Source organism: Macaca nemestrina, chromosome 9 (genome assembly GCF_043159975.1).
Source record: "Macaca nemestrina isolate mMacNem1 chromosome 9, mMacNem.hap1, whole genome shotgun sequence".
Taxonomy (NCBI): Eukaryota; Metazoa; Chordata; class Mammalia; order Primates; family Cercopithecidae; genus Macaca; species Macaca nemestrina.
The window spans coordinates 20,177,259-20,196,114 of NC_092133.1; the positions used below are offsets into that span (position 1 = coordinate 20,177,259).

Sequence of the window (18,856 nt, forward strand, 5' to 3'; positions counted from 1 at the left end):
TAAAAAAAAATTGAACATAACATTGCTATACAACCCAGCAATTACATTCCTAGATTCCCAAGATCATTGAAAACATATGTTCAAACAAAAACTTGTACACAATGGCTCAGAGCAGCCTCCGTTTTAATAGCCCCAAAGTGGAAACAACCCATATGCTCATCAACTGATAAATGACTCAGCCTGATCTATGTCCATGCAATAGGTTATTCAGCCCTAAAAAGGACAAACACAGATGCTTCTCGACTTATGGTAGAGCTACCTCCTGATAAACTCATCATAAATAGAAAATATCTCAAGTCCAAAAGGCATTTAATATACCTAACCTACAGAATATTATAGCTTAGCCTATCTTACCTTGAAGTACAGTTTCTACTGAATGCATATCACTTTCCCACCATTGTAAAGTGAAAAATCATACCCCAAATCATTGTAAGTTGAGTAGATGCAACATCATGGATAAACTTTGGAAACATTATGCTAATTGTAAAAAGCCAGACACAAAAGGTCGCATATTACATGATTCCGTTTATATGCAATGTCCAGAATAGGCAAGCCTATAAATACAGGGAAATTAGTGGCTGCCAAGGGCTGGGTTGGGTGTGGGGAAATAGGATGTGACTGCTTAGTGGATTGGGGTTTCTTTTTGGAATGGTAAAAATGTTCTGCAATTACATAGTGGTAATGGATGTACAGCATTGTGAATGTACTAAAAACCACAGAATTTACCACGTTTTAAAATGGGTAAAATGATGAATCTACTGTTATGTGAATTTTATCTGAAAAAAAATTTACCTATTTATTGATCAAATCTGTACAATGTTCCCACTGTCCTGGTAACAGTTAATGTATTAAGAGCTTAATAGCACAAGTATCCCTAAAAGAACCTTTATCAGTTAGGAATGCTTATGGCTGCATGTAAGAGAAATCCAACCAGTAATGTCATAGCCATAAGGACATTTACTACAGGTTGGGTATCCCTAATCCAAAAGTCCAAAATCCAAAATTCTAAAAAAAAACTCTGACCTGATACTCAAAGAAAATGCTTATTGGAGCATTTTGCACCTTAGATTTTAGGATTAGGGATACTCAATCAACAAGTATAATGCAAATACTTCAAAATCTGAAAATACTCTGAATCAAAAAGAATATTTCTGGTCCCAGGGATTTGGGGTAAGGGATACTCAATCTGTATTTACTTTACAAGCGATCTGAAGGTAAGTGATCTTAGAACTGGTCTGAAAGCATGATACTGTCATGAAATAGCAACTTAGTTTTTTGTCTTCATGCTTATTACCTTAGAGTTAAAAGATTAAGAGGGTCATACACACAAAGAGGGAAAGTTGATCACTTTGCTTTCTTCATGGTAAGTCTCATGGAAGGCTCTTCTCTTCTTTTGAGGCCCAAGGTTTTGTAATAATGGAAGACCTGGCCTTCTTCTGGTGTGGAAGATAGGATTAATTCTCCCATTACTTTCTCTGTGACTTTGACCTGGTTATTTCCCTTCTCCAGATGTCAGTTATCAACCTTCTCCCAAAGAAAAGATGCTGTTGTACTACAGGGTATCCAAGGCCACTTTGAGCTATACAGTTCCTACTTCTTTAACTTTTGTTCCAAAGGCACTAAGAATAAACCTCATTAAAGGCTTCTGGCTCATTCTCTATGGAAGTACTCCTGGTTATTCCTTCAGAGACAGACTTCCCTTGTGTGGCAGAAACCTCTGCAAGTTCTTCCTGCTTTCCACATCTACTGAGCTTTTCAGCTTCTGAGAACTCTGCAGTGGGCTAACCGGTGACCCAGAATGGAGCCCCTAATCATTTCTTCTATTCATCCTCACACTTATCAATGTTTGTAAATGCTTTTTTAAAAATACCTCATTGCCTATATTCTCCCACTAGATTGTAAGCTTCTTAAGGGCTGGGGGCCATTCCCACCAGAGGCTTCATCCTTAGCCCTGACACATGGTAGGCACTTACCAAACAGTCACCAATGGATAAGTGAGTGAACAGTGCTAAATGTAGCTATTGGCAGCCAAGTTGCACAAGGCCAGATGGCTCAAAGTTCAGGACCACATGCAACGTGTGTGAGGTCAGCCAAGCACTGATGTTGGAGAGCTCCACTGGCCTTCAGTGAGATGATAGCTCTGAAATGGGGAGCACTCATTTGCATCAGGAGCTCAGGACCCTCTGGGAAGGATGATATTAGAACCTTACACATTGCTCCCTGAGATTCAAAGCCCTGGCCAAAGTTCTCCAGCAAGAAAGAAAGCAAGGGGATCCCTAAAAGAACTTCTTGGTGGTAGAGATCAGAAAAGGGAATGTCATCCTGAGCTGATGACCCAGGCTCATCCCAAGGTCCCAGGAGTTTTGCTGGGGTAGGGAGACTGGCCCAGCATGGAGTGTGCTGATGGCTGGTACCCTGGCTTTTGTCATGCTTTGAGAATGAATTGGCAATTCATGATAGTGAATTAAAAGAACAAACCTAAGGTCCTTGGTGGAACACGCTGAGATCCTGGCAGGGATCTTGAACACAGCAGTTTTCTGTGAAGGACCAGCAGGGACACCCCATGGCAGTGGCCACAGCAACAACTCAGCATACCACTCAGCCACCACAATTTTCTGTTTATTTAGCAATTAGAGGAAGGATTAAAAATGTTCACTTCTTCATTTAAATGCTCAGGATTCAGGAATGAGGAAGCCGTCAAGATGGACATTCTGCTAGTAGTAAGTGGATAGTGTTCAAATAATGAACTGAAAAAATAGAAGAGATGATACCATATCTATGCCTATGCCCTAAGCTGGAGGAGCATACAATTACACTAATCATACATGCATTCCTACATCATATAGCAAGAACAATTAAAAATAGTTGAAAAAAGGAAGGCAATGAAAACCAAAGCTAGAAGACTTCTCTGGTGACTGGAGATGGAGGTTAACTCACAAATTTGGGGCTGTGGCACTCTTGCCATGTGCGAGAGGTGGGAAAGACATTTGTCCCTAAGTTCCTGAGAGTTGATGTGCAGTGGCAAAGACTACAGGTGTCCATAAGGTGCATCCATACCTATTGGTTGGATATTATACCTGAAAGCACCTTCTCCCATAAATCCTCATGCAGTAGTCACGGGGTTACATCAAGGACAAAGCCCCAGTGACATCTGTACTGTACCAAGTGACAAAATGATACAGCTACTTTATCCTCAGCTACAGCATCCTCAGTGAAAGTTGATGGCCCACCTGCCCCAAGTGCAGTTCAGTAAAACAACCAGGAAAAACCAAGGTCCATGCTTTTCCGATGATCCAAGGCGTTTCCTTAACCCAAGCACAGATTTGTGTGTGTGTGTGTGTGTGTGTGTGTGTGTGTGTGTGTGTGTGTGTGTGAATGAATGAATGAATGAATGAAGGGACCATGCATCCTTTGGAGCTCAGCTGGCCTTTTGGTAGCTGGTGAGGAGCCAGGAGCTATAGATAATACATTTTGTCAGGAACTCAGAGGGAAGCTTCTGGTACCCAGTGGTTCAGAGCACCAACTCAGGAGCAGACTGCCTGAGTCTGAATCTGGCTCCCTGACTCACCAGCTGTGTGCTCTTGGGGGGGGTTAACGTTTCTGTATCTGCTCTCTCATGAGTAAAATGAAGTCAATAATGGTACCTCTTATACAGGGCTATTGCAAATGATGTACTGCACATAACATGCTCATCATGCACCCAGCACTTAGTAGACACTCAACCAATGTTAGTAGTATTGCTGGAAGGAGTCAGAAAATGGAAGGGTCATATGTGTCACAATGTTCAGCCATGGAGAAGGTTGGCATTGTCCTCTGGCAGAAGCTGATGAGACTCTGGGGTCTTATTCTAGAAGTGAGCACCACTCTGCATCTGTGTAAAAGTGCCCAATAAAATCTTCTAAAATCTGAAAGGAAGTCATGATCCCAACTTATCTTCCAGCAAATCTGTCCCACTCCCTCCCTCCCTTACAGAGTTCCTGCTACTCAGTGGCAAGGACAACCCAAAGCCTCGTTGTTCAAACAAGATGAGGATTAAATAAGAAAACAGTCACATGATGAAAGCTTTTATTCTGATGAAGCCTTTATTTCTTTATCCAGGAAAACTTTAGATCATTAATTAGAGAGTGTTTGAGTTCACCAAAGTAGTCAATAATTTAGAGACTTGCTTTTGAAATATAGGACAAAAGGCAAGCAAAACCAATCTATCTTAGTAATGACAGCTCAAAAGTCAAAATGTATCAGTCATTATCTCACCCATCTCCTGCAAAATCTAAGCTTTACCTTTCTTTGTTTGCCTTGTACTTTCCAGTTACTCCAGCTACTCTTAGGTAATGCCTTTTTCTTTATCTAACATTGGTAACTGTGCCAAAAGTACATTTGACAGAGATAACCTTTGGTACATGTCCCTTTCAAGGCTGGTCACTTGGAAGAAAGGGGTGGAGAGAGGTATAGTGAAATCTTGGACAGTCATGACCACTAGAAAGCTCTTAATGAGTGTATTAGTCAGCTATTACTGCAGTAATGCTGAGTAACAAACAATACAAAATCTCAACAACAAATGTGATTTTTTTCACTCATGGTTATGTGGGTTGACTGGGGCAGTTCTGCTTCAAGCTGTGGACTAGATTCAGGTCTCCTCCTTGGGGCTTTCATTCTTGATTTGATGACTCTTTAGGCTCTTCTCATGTTGGGTGTTAGAACCTCAAGAATGGAAGATAGAAACAAAAAATTGCTTCTTCTGAAGGCCTAGGGTCAGAGCTGGCACACTGTCACTTCCGTCCCTATTATATGGCCAAAGCAAGTCCCACAGCCAAGTATAACATCAATGGTATGGGAACTCACAGTGAACAATGAAAGAGCAGGAGGAGAGAAAGTATTGTGAGTAACACAATCTATGCCAGTGAGCCTGAGTTGGAAGCCCAGAGTGTGGTTGGGAGGTACTGCTATTATTCACTGCAAAGGGAAAGACAGGAACTGAGGCTGCCTATTTTAGTCTACCTCTGTTGAACAACATAACAATAACCCTTTTCCTTCTCTACTTAGACTAGTAGAATCTAGTGAAGTGATCGATATTCTGGCAAAAAGTCTAGATACGACTTTCTGCTAAAATAGATCAAAAGTGAGAAGGACCCACACAAGGCAACTTTGAAGGTTCTACTCAGCCAGCTGCTAGAGGGCAAGGTCTCTGTCATCCACATCTACTTTTAGTTTATAATCACATCCTTTCAGTACGATACATGGGCCATATGCGTGTTTCAGTTATAGCAAAGAAAGGGTTGGTCCCCTTAAATATCCCCCAAGAGCACATGTCTTCAGAAGCTGCCTCAGAATACGGTCTGAGAAGAGTTCTAGCAAAACTGGTGTATGTGGGAATTTTCATTCACATTCAGTTACAAACTCTTTTTTTTTTTTTTTTTTTTTGAGACAGAGTTTCACTCTTGTTGCCCAGGTGGGAGTGCAATGGAGCGGTCTTGGCTCACTGCAACCCCTACCTCATGGGTTCAAGCAATTCTGCCTCAGCCTCCCGAGTACCTGGGATTATAGGCGCCTGCCACCATGCCTGGCTGATTTTTGTATTTTCAGTAGAGATGGGGTTTCACCATGTTAGCCAGGCTGGTCTTGAACCCCTGACCTCAGGTGATCTGCCCGCCTCAGCCTCCCAAAGTTCTAGGATTACAGAAGTGAGTCACCACGCCTGGCCCCAATTTTTTTTTTTTCTTTTTTTTTTTGACACCAGCTACAGACCAAGCACTGTGCTAAGTTCTGGTATTATTGCAGGAACAAAACAAAGTCTTCTGTCTCATGAAGCTTCATTTAGTGGAGAAGGTAGACAATAAACCCATAAACAAGTGAACAGAATGGGAACAGAATGTTTACATAGCGATAAACACTTTGCAGAAAAATCTCTAGGGGTTGGGGAGGAGGGAGTGAGGCCTTGGGGAGAGGAGGTTCTTGCATTTTGTACAGGATTCTCAGGGACAGCCTGACAACGAACATGCCTTTGAGCAGAGACCTGAAGGAAGCGAGTGGGGGAGCTGTGAAGCTCTCTGGGGGATGAGTGTTCCAGGTGGTGAGAAGAGCAAGTGGGAAGGTCTTGGGGCAGGAGCAAGGCTTGTGTGCAGAACAGCAAGAAGGCCAGTGGCTGGATCTGAGTGAACAGAGGGTAGAACCATACTAATCAAGGCCAGCAAAGTGGCAGGGTTGGACCACATGAGGTCTGTGGACAAGTCTAAGAACACTGAACTTGGGCTCCTGGACTCACTGGCTCAGTGATTGAACCAAATGAACTTGTCTGCCACAAAACTGTTTTCTTCCTGGATGTAAAACACCTACGTGTGCAGAGAGTCTATTGGAGATAAGGCCTGGCGGGTGGGGGGGTCCTGGTCCATGTGGCCAGATACTCCAACGAGCAGTGCAGTATTAAGCTACCACAGCCCTGCCTAATTGGGTCATTCGAAAATCATGAAGAAGCAAGCCAGCTGCTGGAAGGAAATCAATGGAAAGTGCACATAGGTGTGCTGAACACTGGCATCAGCTCTCCTCTGGAAGCAGCAAGCCTCAATTCTCCCTTACCTGTATGGCTTCCTCCTGCTCCCTATCACCTATGCTCAGAACCCCTCCTTCCAGGAAGTTCCTCCTGGAACTCGTGTGGCCTTCGTTTCCTCTCTGTGTACAAGCTCCCTCTTCTGCATGCTCTCCTACAGTCACCCTGGCCTTCCTGAACACTCCTGGTTGATAAATTCTAGGGGGAAGAACTACAGGCTAAAGATCAGCCTCACAGTCTGGGGCATAGCTGCTCATGAGTCATTTGGAAGAAAAAAAAAAGCCTTACTAAGGGCCTTTGTATCTGGGCGTAGGTTGGGGCTATTTCTTGGCTTCAATGTACATATTTAGGGTCTAGAAAGAAGGGCCACGTTTGGCTTTCAGGCCACGTTTGGCTTTCCCACTTGAGAATTCCCTTTATTGGGAGTCACTGTGTCATCAGAACATTCTTGGTATCCATCCAGGATGAGATGATGACTGCTCTCAACCGAGTCCACTGCAGTCCACACAGGGTTAATCCAAATCCGCCTCTTCTCTCCTCATTGGTAAAAAGCTGGAAGCATTTCTGTTTCATTTCTCTTTCCTCTGTTTAACTGTTTTCTTAAGTTGCTCATTTTTTAAGAAATAATTATTTTGTCCTTTTGGAAAGATAAAGTCGTTTTCATCTCATTGTGTTTACCAAAATCCTTATCACCAAGGGCTTTGTAAGTGAGGCCTGCTATACCTTAGCTTCCAGGTATAATTAGTGCCCATTATAATCGTCCAACTGACCAATCACGGGAGGCTCCCAAGGGGACCAGGACTGGGAGAGAGACTATTTACAAAATTATACTTCATAGAGTCTTATCTTGCCAGGGGTAAAAAAAAAGCTGTGTCTGGCATTGCACAATCCAACACCATACAGGTACTCCAGCCCTCCTTGAGGTGCAACTCTCACCAAAGGGTGCAGCAAACAAGCTTCAAAAGGAAAAAAAACCACACACAGGAAATGTCTGCACTGCAATGTTTATAGACATTGCCAAAGAGGAGTTACCATGTGCTGTAAGTAGACAAGTGCACCTCCCAGCCCAGAAAACAGAAAAGGATGAAAAGAGGAAGAAGGACCAGCTCCTTTGCATCTCTCTGCCATTGCAGCTGTGAACAGAGGTGGCTGTTTTTCCCTCTCCTAAAGGTTTTCCTTAAAACTGCTGCAAAAAAAGCATTGCCAGGAAGTTAATGAGTCCCATCCCATCCGTTTCTCCTATCCCCTCCCAAAGAGGCATAACAGGCCTGTTTACATAGGTTGGCATCTGAAGGTAATTAAAACTGTAATCTTATATTTGCAACAGGCTCTCTCTCATCTATAGGAAATTCCCACCACCCAGTAATGCTCCTACTCTACATCTGTGGTGCCCTTTAAGCTTCTTTTTTTCCCTCCCCTCACTTATGCATTGGGTTTTAGATCCTCATAGCAATCTACCTCAACTGGGTGTGGAGAAAAGAAATCAGTTTCCCCATTGAATAGACGAAGAAAGCGAGGTGCAGAGAGATTTCCATGCCACACCCAAGTTCAACAGCTCTCTTTGTTCCAATGAAGCCATGTTTTTGTTGTTGTTGTTGCTTCGTTTTGTTTTGTTTTTTGGTTTCTGTGAAGATTTATTTCTACTGTATCATGAAGATGATAAGAAATGGTTTATTCTGGTGCATCAATGACTTTGGTCAACTCAGTTTCCATACGTGCCATCCTAGGTGGCAAAATGTTCAAAAAATAAATTGAATGGAAAATACCACCGAACAGGATTTTATATATAATTTTATGGAGAATTTTGGACTTAGAAGTTGACTTGAAGGATGTGTAGATTGTCAAAGAGAATCAGAACTGGACAGTAGTTCAAGTGGTAAAAACGAATTTTATTCAGAACCCTGTTGCAGTAGGGGTAAAGAGATCTCAGCATGGATCTGGAGCCATACCGAATACAACAAGAGCAACAGAGCAAGTGGAGATTTATAGTCAGGAAGTAGGTTTGTGGGGTGGAGGTGTGGAGTCAGTGGATGGAAGATTGCTAAGGAGATTCATCAAACGTTGGGAGAGATTCCTGCTAAATGGACTAAGAGGATTCTTGCTGACGTCAGCCTCTGATGAACAGATTTCAAGGGTGGGAGATTTTCTCTAAACCAACTCAGCAGGGTTTCCTCTAAAACTAGGATGTGCAGGCCCAGCAAGGACCAGGGCTGAGGTGGATGCGCATTTGAGCAGAGGGCGAGAAGCCTGGCTGCAGTGTGGTCAAGGACTTTTTCACCACCACTCCTCACCTCCTGAACAGAAGCCCAGAAGGGGCAGCTTCCACCAAGCCCATCACATCAGAGAAGTGGTAGTACAGAGCTAGGAGCAAGGGCCCCCGACTCCCAGAAGATGGGTTCAGTTGTCTTCTTATGGATTCAGAAGTTACTTCCAAATCCTAATCCTGTAATAGCCTTGCCTACTCATTGTCAGGGACCAGCATTGCACATGTGATTGAGTGAGAGTGGGTTCTAAATTAAGTTAGTATGTTAAAACCAAACAAATGCATGCTGGAATATTCCACCAGCAGCCAGCAGAATGTGGGAGACAGTGCACTCTACAAGGACGGTGCCTCTTTTCTGATTTAAGCTCTGTTAACGGTCTCCGGCTCCACCTCAGGGAAGTGGTTGGAGGCCCCGGGTGTGGTCCCCTATCTGCTGCTAGCTGGATGTCTGATTCCAATTTCTCTGACTTTTAGTTTTCTCATCTATGAAATGGGACGGATTAATTCTAAAGGGCCCTTTGGCTTGAGAAACTTTTGGTTCTAGAGTATACACGTAGCACTGTCTCTCCCCACCACAGCAATGGGGAGATCATCTTGTAATTGGCAAATAATTTAGGAGTGCAAGTCAAATATTCACTGAAATTCCAAAGGAGCTTCGATTTCACTTACATTGTACTTGAGTTCAGGAAGTACCAGTGGGGGTGGGGAGGGAGGGGAAGTTAGGAATCTTTAGTTCCATGGCTGTTTTTGTTCCAATTTAATGGTACTTGTTCTCTAGGATTGGATCTGTCTGTATGCACATTTAAGTTCCCTTAACAAAACATCTCCTCTTCCTTCAGACCAGGGGGCTCTTCCTTCCAGCAAATCTAGGAGCAACCGCCTCCTTATGGTGGAGGCGACAGCCAGGTGACAATGCGGCGTCTGGGAGAGTTTCCAGTCCAACTCCTCACTGTTCAGATGAGGGGGTCAATGGCAGCTTTAAGATCTCAGCTTGCCACGACCTCCCCAGCTAGTGACCCAGAAAACAGAAAAGAGAGAAGCACATGGAAAGGAGTGGTCAGCAGTTTTCTGACTGCTCTTCCTTCTCCTAAACCCATTAGAGAAGTTCAATCGCAGGTCTGTAGGGAAGACACCTCCATTGCGGATGCCCTGCCAGCTCAGGGGCCTGGCGGAGGTACGGCAGGAGAGCATCTTCTCCCACCTCCAAAAGCAAGAGGAACCCAAAGCTGGCCTCCCCCATGCCGCCTTCTTCAGGCTGCGTTTGCACATCGCCTCCCCCTGCCCCCGCCCCAACACACAATATTGAATAAATATGCCTGGCCCCGGCCCACGTGGGAATGCTGGAGAGCTACGATTGTTATTTCCAGGAATGCACAGACACCAGCAAAAATTCATTTCCCAAACGCATGGCTATTTTGAGAACCAAATCTCCTGCTCTGTAGCAATCAAATAGGGGGCTTTTCAAGTGTTGCTTTGCAATAGAAACCTGTTCTGCCTTCAGCTGCCTTTTACCTACAAGAATTCAATAAGAGAGAGAGAGGCCATTAGAGTTTCCTCTCCTCATCTCTGCTTTGGCGCGACGTACATCCCTCGCCAACTTTCCTGACTCTACATCTTAGTAAATCCTTCCTGACAATAGTTAGTGACAAGCGTGTCAGAAACAACAAACTCTGTCATCTATATGGCTTATCAATAATTTAGTCTTTTCCCCCTCATGAGAGCCTGTGTGTTTTGCAATAATGAAATATATGATTTTAAAAATAAATAATAGGCTGTTGTCAGCTCGATTGTAGCTGCAAGTTATGAACGTGATTGATTGATTGAACATTTGACTTCATTCGCTCGAGCAGGATCAAAGGGAGACTCTTCCACCCGCCTAAGGCCACTAGCAATTTATTTAGAGACTGTGTTCGTATCCCAGCAGGTAGCAATATTGGACTGAGGTACACAGAAAATCAGCTCTTTGAGGTTTTTTCCAAGTCCAAGGGAAGCAACAAATGAGATTTTTTTTTTTTAGTTCATTAAATCATTAACCACTTAATCACTAAAAACAAGACATTATAAGTGGTCCCCTTCGCTGGGATACCTAGGAAAGAGAAGAACGCTGCTCTGCCGAGATCCGGCATTGGGAGGTGGGTCCTTTTTAAACAATGTGACAGTCTCTAATTTTTTATTTATGTGGCACTGCATTTTTTTCTTCATCTTAACTAATCAGTGTGGCGGCAGCAGCACTGACATCCGAAAGTGACAGGTGTCTGAATTGCAATGAGGTATCTATACAACAGCCAACGTGGGAGAAGGAAAAAACAAAGGTATGGAGGAAATGTTTGGAAAACAAATATTGCAACTGCCAAGCTGGTTGAATGGAAAAAGCAAAAGAAAGAGAAAAGAAAATGGGGTTTAAAAAAGAGCTGGTTGGTGCAGAATGCAACCCCCCAAATTCAGCCACAGCAAAGCTCCTCCTTTGTTTTGGTGTCCAGCTGGCACAGGAGAAACTGCCCCTTCTTTCTCAAGAAGGGTCTCATGGTCAAGTGAAAATGTCTGTCCCTCACACAACAGTTTCCCTGAGCTTCTAAAAACCCAGCAAACCAGAGCTCTCCCCAAGAGCGAGGGAGCTGTCTGGCATTCCAATGAGCAGGCTAGTGAGGAGCCAGAGCCTGGTCCTAACCAGGGTGCTGGGAATAAACGAGACAGGATGTGAGGCCCGAGGACATCCACCCACAGAGGGACAGCCCTTGTTAACAAGAACAGGTTACGGTCTTAGTTGTTCTAGCAGGGGAATGGAAGAAAGGGAACGAGTCTTCCCTTTCTAGCTCCCCTAGTCCTGCGCTGTCTGACCTCAGGCAAGGCAATTTAATAATCATCCCAAAGCTTTTGACTTCATAGGGCCTTTCATCCACGGATCTCAAAGCACTTCACAAATACCAATTCATTAACCTTCACAACCCACCCTGGGGGACAAGGGGTGGGCATGTTTCCCTTGTGGTGGCAACGCTCCGCTGGAGGCGCGGGAAATGCAGTTCTCCCTCCAAGGTCACTTGAAAGTTGACCAGGAAACTCAAGAATGAGATCCAGAGGAGCCGGTATCAAAACCGGGTGCTGCTGACTACTGGCACCTCAGTTTACCTTCCTTTTTGTCGTTGGGCTAGGCCTGCACCTCCAATTCTGCTCACATAAAGCAAAGGAGCCACGAGTTCAGAAAGGGCAGAAAAAACATTGCTTACTGCTGGGTTATGCGAACTACATTCACATACCACATCCCATTTACTCTCCACCGGAATCCTGAGAAGGTCAATAAACCCCATTTTACAAGGCAGGAGATTGAGGCTACGGGATGGTGAAGAATTTACCCAAGATTGCCTAACTCACAAGTAGTGGAGTTGACAATCTATTTGTGATCCAAAAAAAAGTAATGATAATAACGTGTAAATATTTATAGCCACTCCCTCAACACACCCCTAAGAAGAATCTGTTTTCAGTTTTGGACCTTTCTGGGTCTATGCTCAACTCACGAATTGAGCCTGTGAGTCGTAACAGGAAATGTTAAGCCCAGGCAGGCCAGAAAGCCCGGCTTGATTTGCAGAGGAGAAGGTGGAGAGTTATTTACTGGGACAAAAGAGTAGTTGGGAAAAGGCAGGAAGAGGTGGAGAAGTTTAGAATAACAGCTTGGGATGGGTTTAGGGAGAGGATTTTTGGGGGTGGCTTTGGCATAGGGGAGAAGAGGCTTGGGAAGCAGCTGGGGGTGTGCACTATATCTCAGAAGAAGGGGAAAAATAAATGTAAATTTTGCTTTGCATTATGATGTGGTATCTTAAGGGACTGCAATACAGATTCCAACTGCTTCTGGGTTGCTAATGGATGCCAGGCTGATGCTTCCTTAAGTGCAAACATAGTCCAAAAGTTAGTGTGGAGTTCTATGGGTTGCACATCTGATTGGAGTCACTACCCTCCTCATGCCATGTGGCCTTTCATCCCTGTGGTCACAGCTGAACTGAACACTTCCACTCCTGTACACCCATGGTATTGAGAACATGCTTTGATCGCATGCTGTTCGCATTTCCTTCTCACTGTTTTGTGACCGAAGGATCCTTCATGCAAATAACTTTGGTGAGCTTGGTGAGACAAACAGCAGAATTGATTCTGCCATGTAGGTGAACTCATGCACACGCCAAGAGGCAACCGATACTTGCAATATGTATGAGTCAGAGTAAATTCACTGCAATAACAAATAACTCCAAAAGTTAGTGGCTTCACATGGTGAAAGACTATTTCTCAGTCATGTGAGGTCTCGTGTTGATGTCTCTGGCCAGGAGTTCTCTTACATGGGTCACTCCTGTGCCATGACTTAAGGACCAGGCTTTTGCGGTCATTTTCCCTCATCCCATGTGGCCTGGGAACGCTGCACAGCCAGTTGTTAAGAGTGGTGGAAAGACAGAGTGTGAAGGGGTGGAGAAGACAAAGCCAGGGCTGGAAATGACATAGATCTCCCCTCTGCCAATCACGTGGTTCACGAAAGAGTGATGGAGGCTAAGATGCGTTGTCTAGCTGTGCGTCCCAGAAGGAACAAGAAGTCAAGTTTGGTAAACATGAAGCGGTCTCTGGCACATAGGCTCCTCCACCACAACACGGGGTGCTCCCACATCAGCCCAACCTAGAACTCTGCTGGAGTTGTTCCTACAGGCAGCCAAGCATCCAGTTTGTGGGTGAGGTGTGATTCCCTTCCCCCCAAAATGGATGTATGAGTAAGCTAGAATTTTCACGAGTGGGGAAGAGCTTGGGGAAGTTTTAGAAATAATGCATGGACCCAGGACAATTGGGAGGCATCTGACATTTTCCATTTTCTGGTTGGAGGAAGGGCACGTCTAAGTTAACAACTGACTTTAAGCTGACCTTGACCAAGGCATCCTTCTCTTCATTCTGTAAATAACAAAAACAAAAGAAAAAAATCGCCATCACATATAATGTGCAAAAACTGGATAGATAAGGATTCCGCATCTGGACACAAAAGGTGAGTGCTCAGCCATCTATTTTCCACATCCATCCAGCGAAGATTGACCAGGCTTTCTTGGAATGTCCAGGCAACCTTAGGAAAAAGGGTAATTTGTCTCTCATTTCTGGGAAAACAGGCTCAGTCCTTTTTCTGTGTGCAGCCATGGCTTTAGCGGTAAAGCTGTTAGGAAACTTCATTCCTACATTTCCCTGGAGAAACCATGATTTCTAGGTCACTATGACAATCCCCAAACATGCAGCTTTATTTTGGAACACAACAGTGCATACTCTTCATATATTGCAAGGGTTTAATGATGACAAAAACCTGTTTATAGCACAGTCTATTTCTTTCATTTTCCTTGAAAATACGAAACTAGTTGTTACAGAGACCCAAGGCTGAAATATTCCAAAGCAACGTTTCGCTCATCCTTCCTCCCAGATTCTTTTCTCTGCTGCAGTCAATTCCCCCTCTCTTTCCATTTGTAGAGACAAAAGGGAACATTCTATAACCACTGGCCTCTGTCCAGGAACACAGGAGAAAATGAAGCAAGGCAAACAACAGAGAAAAGTGAACAGCAAAAGAACAAACTCAAACGATACTGCTTAACGATCCTCCAGTGCAGACCTGGCAGGTGAGCGCTTTGACTTCTTTTCCTCCTCTTCCTGAGGGTCTAGTTCAGGGTCTAGATTCTTTGAGTATAATTAGAGATTAGTAAAAGAGCTCTGAAAACCCCCATATGGAAATTACTTGCCAATCTATATGTGTCCCGAATCTTTAAGGAATCCATCTGGCTTAACTTAGTAATTCTGCTTCTGAGACTCTATCCAATGTTAATAATTGAGTTGGGGGTCCCCTAAAGTAGAACCTGAGACAAAGGTTTAGTGCAAGCCGTTTCTTTGGGAGGTGATCCCAGGAAGCATGGTGAGGGAATGGAGAATGTGGGAAACAAGGATGAGAGGAAAGCCAATATACGAACATGCTAATGAATTGGACACTATGAGTGGTCGGGTGTTCCATCTTTTTAGAACCACTTGACAGACTGTGTAGATAACCTTACAGCTGTCACCCTGAGAAGCAAGGAAGCCAGGATGTTTACCTAGTAACTCCCACTCCCATTGGCCGACGGTTGCTCAGGGACATTAACATGAGCACATTCAGGCTATTCCACGTGTCCATAGACCAAGTATGCTTCCACTGCCAGAGAACAAACTCAGACAGGTGGCACAGGAAGCCAGCAGACTGCCCGTGGACTGTCTGCAGGTGCCCCTCAGAAAGATTGAGGGAAAACAGCTAGATGCTGACAGTATCTGCTCTACATAATAATCTCAACATAGAAAAAGAAAATAAACATAACAAAATTTAAGCATTGCCTAACACAGCAAATAATTGGAGGCACTTTCATGTCTGCATTGGAAGCCAAGTTACATAAATTCTAGCATATGCACTTCATTACCTACTCTTCATTGCTATTTTGTTCAACAACATTTACTGTGTGCCAAGCTCTGTACTCGGTCCTGGTGTCACTATGATGAGCAAGAGCCGACCCTGTCCTTGCCTTTAAGAGTATATGGTGTCATTTGTTAATGTGGGGTTTGAAAAGAAACACAGGCACATGCCTAGGTTGTACCACAATACCCTGGAATCAGGATTGTACATACAGTGTGACTGTAATTCTGTTTTTTTAAAATTCATAGAAAAAAGACTGGAGGGAAATACATCAAATTGTTAATAGTGATTCTCTTTGGATCATGGGAGTTTCTTTGCTTCTTGCATTTCTATTTTTGCCAAATTTTCTATAATAAGAATGTATTCTTCTCATAGAGGAGGAAATAATAAACTTTGTTTGAAAATAAGAGAAAAAGAAGACACCTGCCAAGGAGAAGGGAACTCAAAGCTGGCCCTTCTCACCTCCTCCCTATTCCCAACTTTTATGTGCATCTAACATTTCTGGTTCCCTGCTGAACTTGGAACCAGCATCTAATGCAAAGTAATTTGGGGCACTTCTCAGGCATGAGTGGGGCCTGGAGGTAGCAGGCATCTCATGATTAAATGTGAAGTTCTTAGAGCACCACAAAGAGAACAAGAAATAACTATTCCTTTTATTTTTCTTAAATTAATTCACAGAAACATAAAGGCCACAGTCATGTTGTCCAGACTGGCTCTTCTGTCTGCTGATTAGCTTTGATACCATCTTCAATAGTTAGCCAGTGACTTCGGTGTCAGCAAATTTCCTTCTTCTGTTAGAGACTTACCATTCCACCAGAGGAGGGACCTCCACATTGGGGAATTTACTTGCCAATCATCTCTCGAACAGATCCTGGAGACTTGGGGATGAAAGATGTTACCTAAATACAAAGTGTTCTCATCAAATGCTTGTAAAATGTAAAATTAGCTAGGCTCAAAGGAGAAGGAATATGACTATATTTAATGTAATTGTATTTACTGGCTTAGTTATAACTGGCAAAGTTCATCCTGAAATATTTTCCATGAAGTTAAAAGAGTTAAATATCTTGGAAACCCTCTCCGTAGACTCCCCCACACCCCTGGATTCTAAATTATTTCTGATAGATGGAAACATTTTAGTTCCTTTGCCTTTCATTAATCCAATATTTGATGATAGGTCCACACTTCAGGGTTGTCCAACTCCAGTGGACCTTGTTCACAGGGCTGTCCCTTGGAATTGTGCAACACAGGGTTCTGTATGGATCCAAAAGTGACTTTTTAGAACAATTCTGTATGATGTTTCTCAATTTCTGATATGGCTCTTGGAATTTAATTCTGATTAAACATGCTTAAGCTAGGGTCAGCTACAGTTGAGGATCATAGTGAGCAACACTTCAAAGTGTGCTAGACGTTACTAGTTCCTTGGGATACCAACAGGTATTTTGTAAAAGAAAAGATCCATGACATCAGCCTTGGCAAACAATTTATGGCTAAGTCCTCAAAAGCAATTGCAACAAAACCAAAAATTGACAAGTGGGACCTAATTAAACTAAAGAGCTTCTGCACAGCAAAAGCAAAAGAAACTATCAGGCCGGGCGTGGTGGCTCACACCTGTAATCCCAGCTCTTTGGGAGGCTGAGACGGGCGGATCACGAGGTCAGGAGATCGAGACCATCCTGGCTAACACAGTGAAACCCCGTCTCTACTAAAAATACAAAAAAATTAGCCGGGCGTGGTGGTGGGTGCCTGTAGTCCCAGCTACTCGGGAGGCTGAGGCAGGAGAATAGCGTGAACCCAGGAGGTGGAGCTTGCAGTGAGCCGAGATTGGGCCACTGCACTCCAGCCTGGGTGACAGTACAAGACTCCCTCTCAAAAAAAAAAAAAAAAAAAGAAAGAAAGAAAAAGAAAAAGAAACTATCAACAGAGTAAACAGACAGCCCACAGAATGGGAGGAAACATTCTCAAACTATGCATCCAACAAAGATCTAACATCCAGAATCTATAAATAACTTAAACAATTCAACAAGCAAAAAATAATCCCATTAAAAAGTGGGCAAAGGATATAAACAGACACTCCTCAAAAGAAGACACACAAGTGGGCAACAAGCAAATGAAAAAAATGCTCAGCGTCACTGATCATCAGTGAAAGGCAAATCAAAACCACAACGGCGTATACCGTCTCATACCCATCAGAATGGCTATTATTTAAAAGTCAAAAAATAACAGATACTGGCAAGGCTTCGCAGAAAAGGGAACACTTACACATGGTGGGTGGGAATGTAAATTAGTTCAGCCACTGTGGAAAGTAGTTTGGAGATTTCTCAAAGAACTCAGAACTACCACTTAACCCAGCAATCCTATTACTGGGTTTAGATCCAAAGGATAATAAATTGTTTATCAAAAAGACACATGAACTTGAATGTTCATCGCAGTACTATTCACAATAGCAAAGACATGTAATTGACCTAGGTGCTGATCAATGGTGGACTAGATAAAGAAATCTGGTACATACACACCATGAAATACTACACAGCCATAAAAAAGAATGAAATCATGTCCTTTGAAGCAAAATAGATGCAGCTGGAGGCCATTATTCTAAGCAAATTAATGCAGAAACAGAAAATCAAATACCACATGTTCTTACAAGTGGGAGCTAAAGATTGGGTACACATGGACATAAAGATGGGAACATAGATATTGGGGGTTACTAGAGGGTGAGGGTTGAAAAACTACATATTGGGTACTATGCCCAGTACCTGGGTGACGGAATCATTTGTACCTCAAACCTCAGCACCATGCAGTATACCTGTGTAACAAACCTGCACATGTATCCCTTGAAAAGTTGAAATTATAAAAATGTAGAAAAACTCCATAATTAAAATCAAAACTGAATTTAGGAGAGAGTGGTTGAGTAAAGTTAAGCAGCTCTTCCTATTGCAAGACTCTTTCTGGTCTTGAGTATGCCAATATCTAAGAATTTCCAAGGGGGGAAGCAGAATATGCAATGTTCACACACTTTTGAACACAGAAATGCCAGCCTCACTGTCTTTGTTGTCCTTTGTCAGGATATCTTATAGAGCCAGCAGTCTGTGGTAAGTGCACACTACTGTGCTATTATTGAAGCACCTGAGGCATTCCATTTAGGCCAATGGTTCTCAAACTTCAGCATGCATCAGTGCTACCTGGAGAACTTATTAAAACACAATTCCTGAGTCTATCCTGAGAGATTCTGATTCAGTAGGTCCAGGGTGGAGCCCCAACATTTACATTTCTAATAAGTTCATAGGTGCTGCTGCTGCTGCTAGCACAGAGACCATACTTTGAGAAGCAGTGGCTTAGCAAGATTTAGTGATTCCCCAGAAAGAATAATGACCTGGAGGGAAAGGAGTGGTTTTCTAGTCACAAGGCCTGTTCTTTTGGAATAGTAAATGTACCATTTCCTCACCAAAGCATCATGGTGAAAGGATACCTGATTTTTAAAGGCCAGGGTTGAGGGCTTAAAGGAGAAGATGAGATCTGACCTGGGAGCACAATTAACTTGGTAGTGACAGAAGCTATGGTAGAAGCTGGGTAGTTACAGAAGCTATGGGAGTCTGTTTAGCACAGGAGTTGGGAG

The 18,856-nt window shown here is 43.4% G+C and overlaps 1 long non-coding RNA gene across 1 annotated transcript; it reads left to right on the forward strand.

Moving 5' to 3' along the window:
• Positions 1-13,741: 13,741 nt before the first annotated feature.
• LOC105466908 (uncharacterized) lies at positions 13,742-16,955 on the forward strand. The gene is made up of 3 exons (XR_978513.2): positions 13,742-13,815; positions 14,283-14,428; positions 15,922-16,955. It is a non-coding gene; the product is annotated as an uncharacterized lncRNA (long non-coding RNA).
• Positions 16,956-18,856: the final 1,901 nt, after the last annotated feature.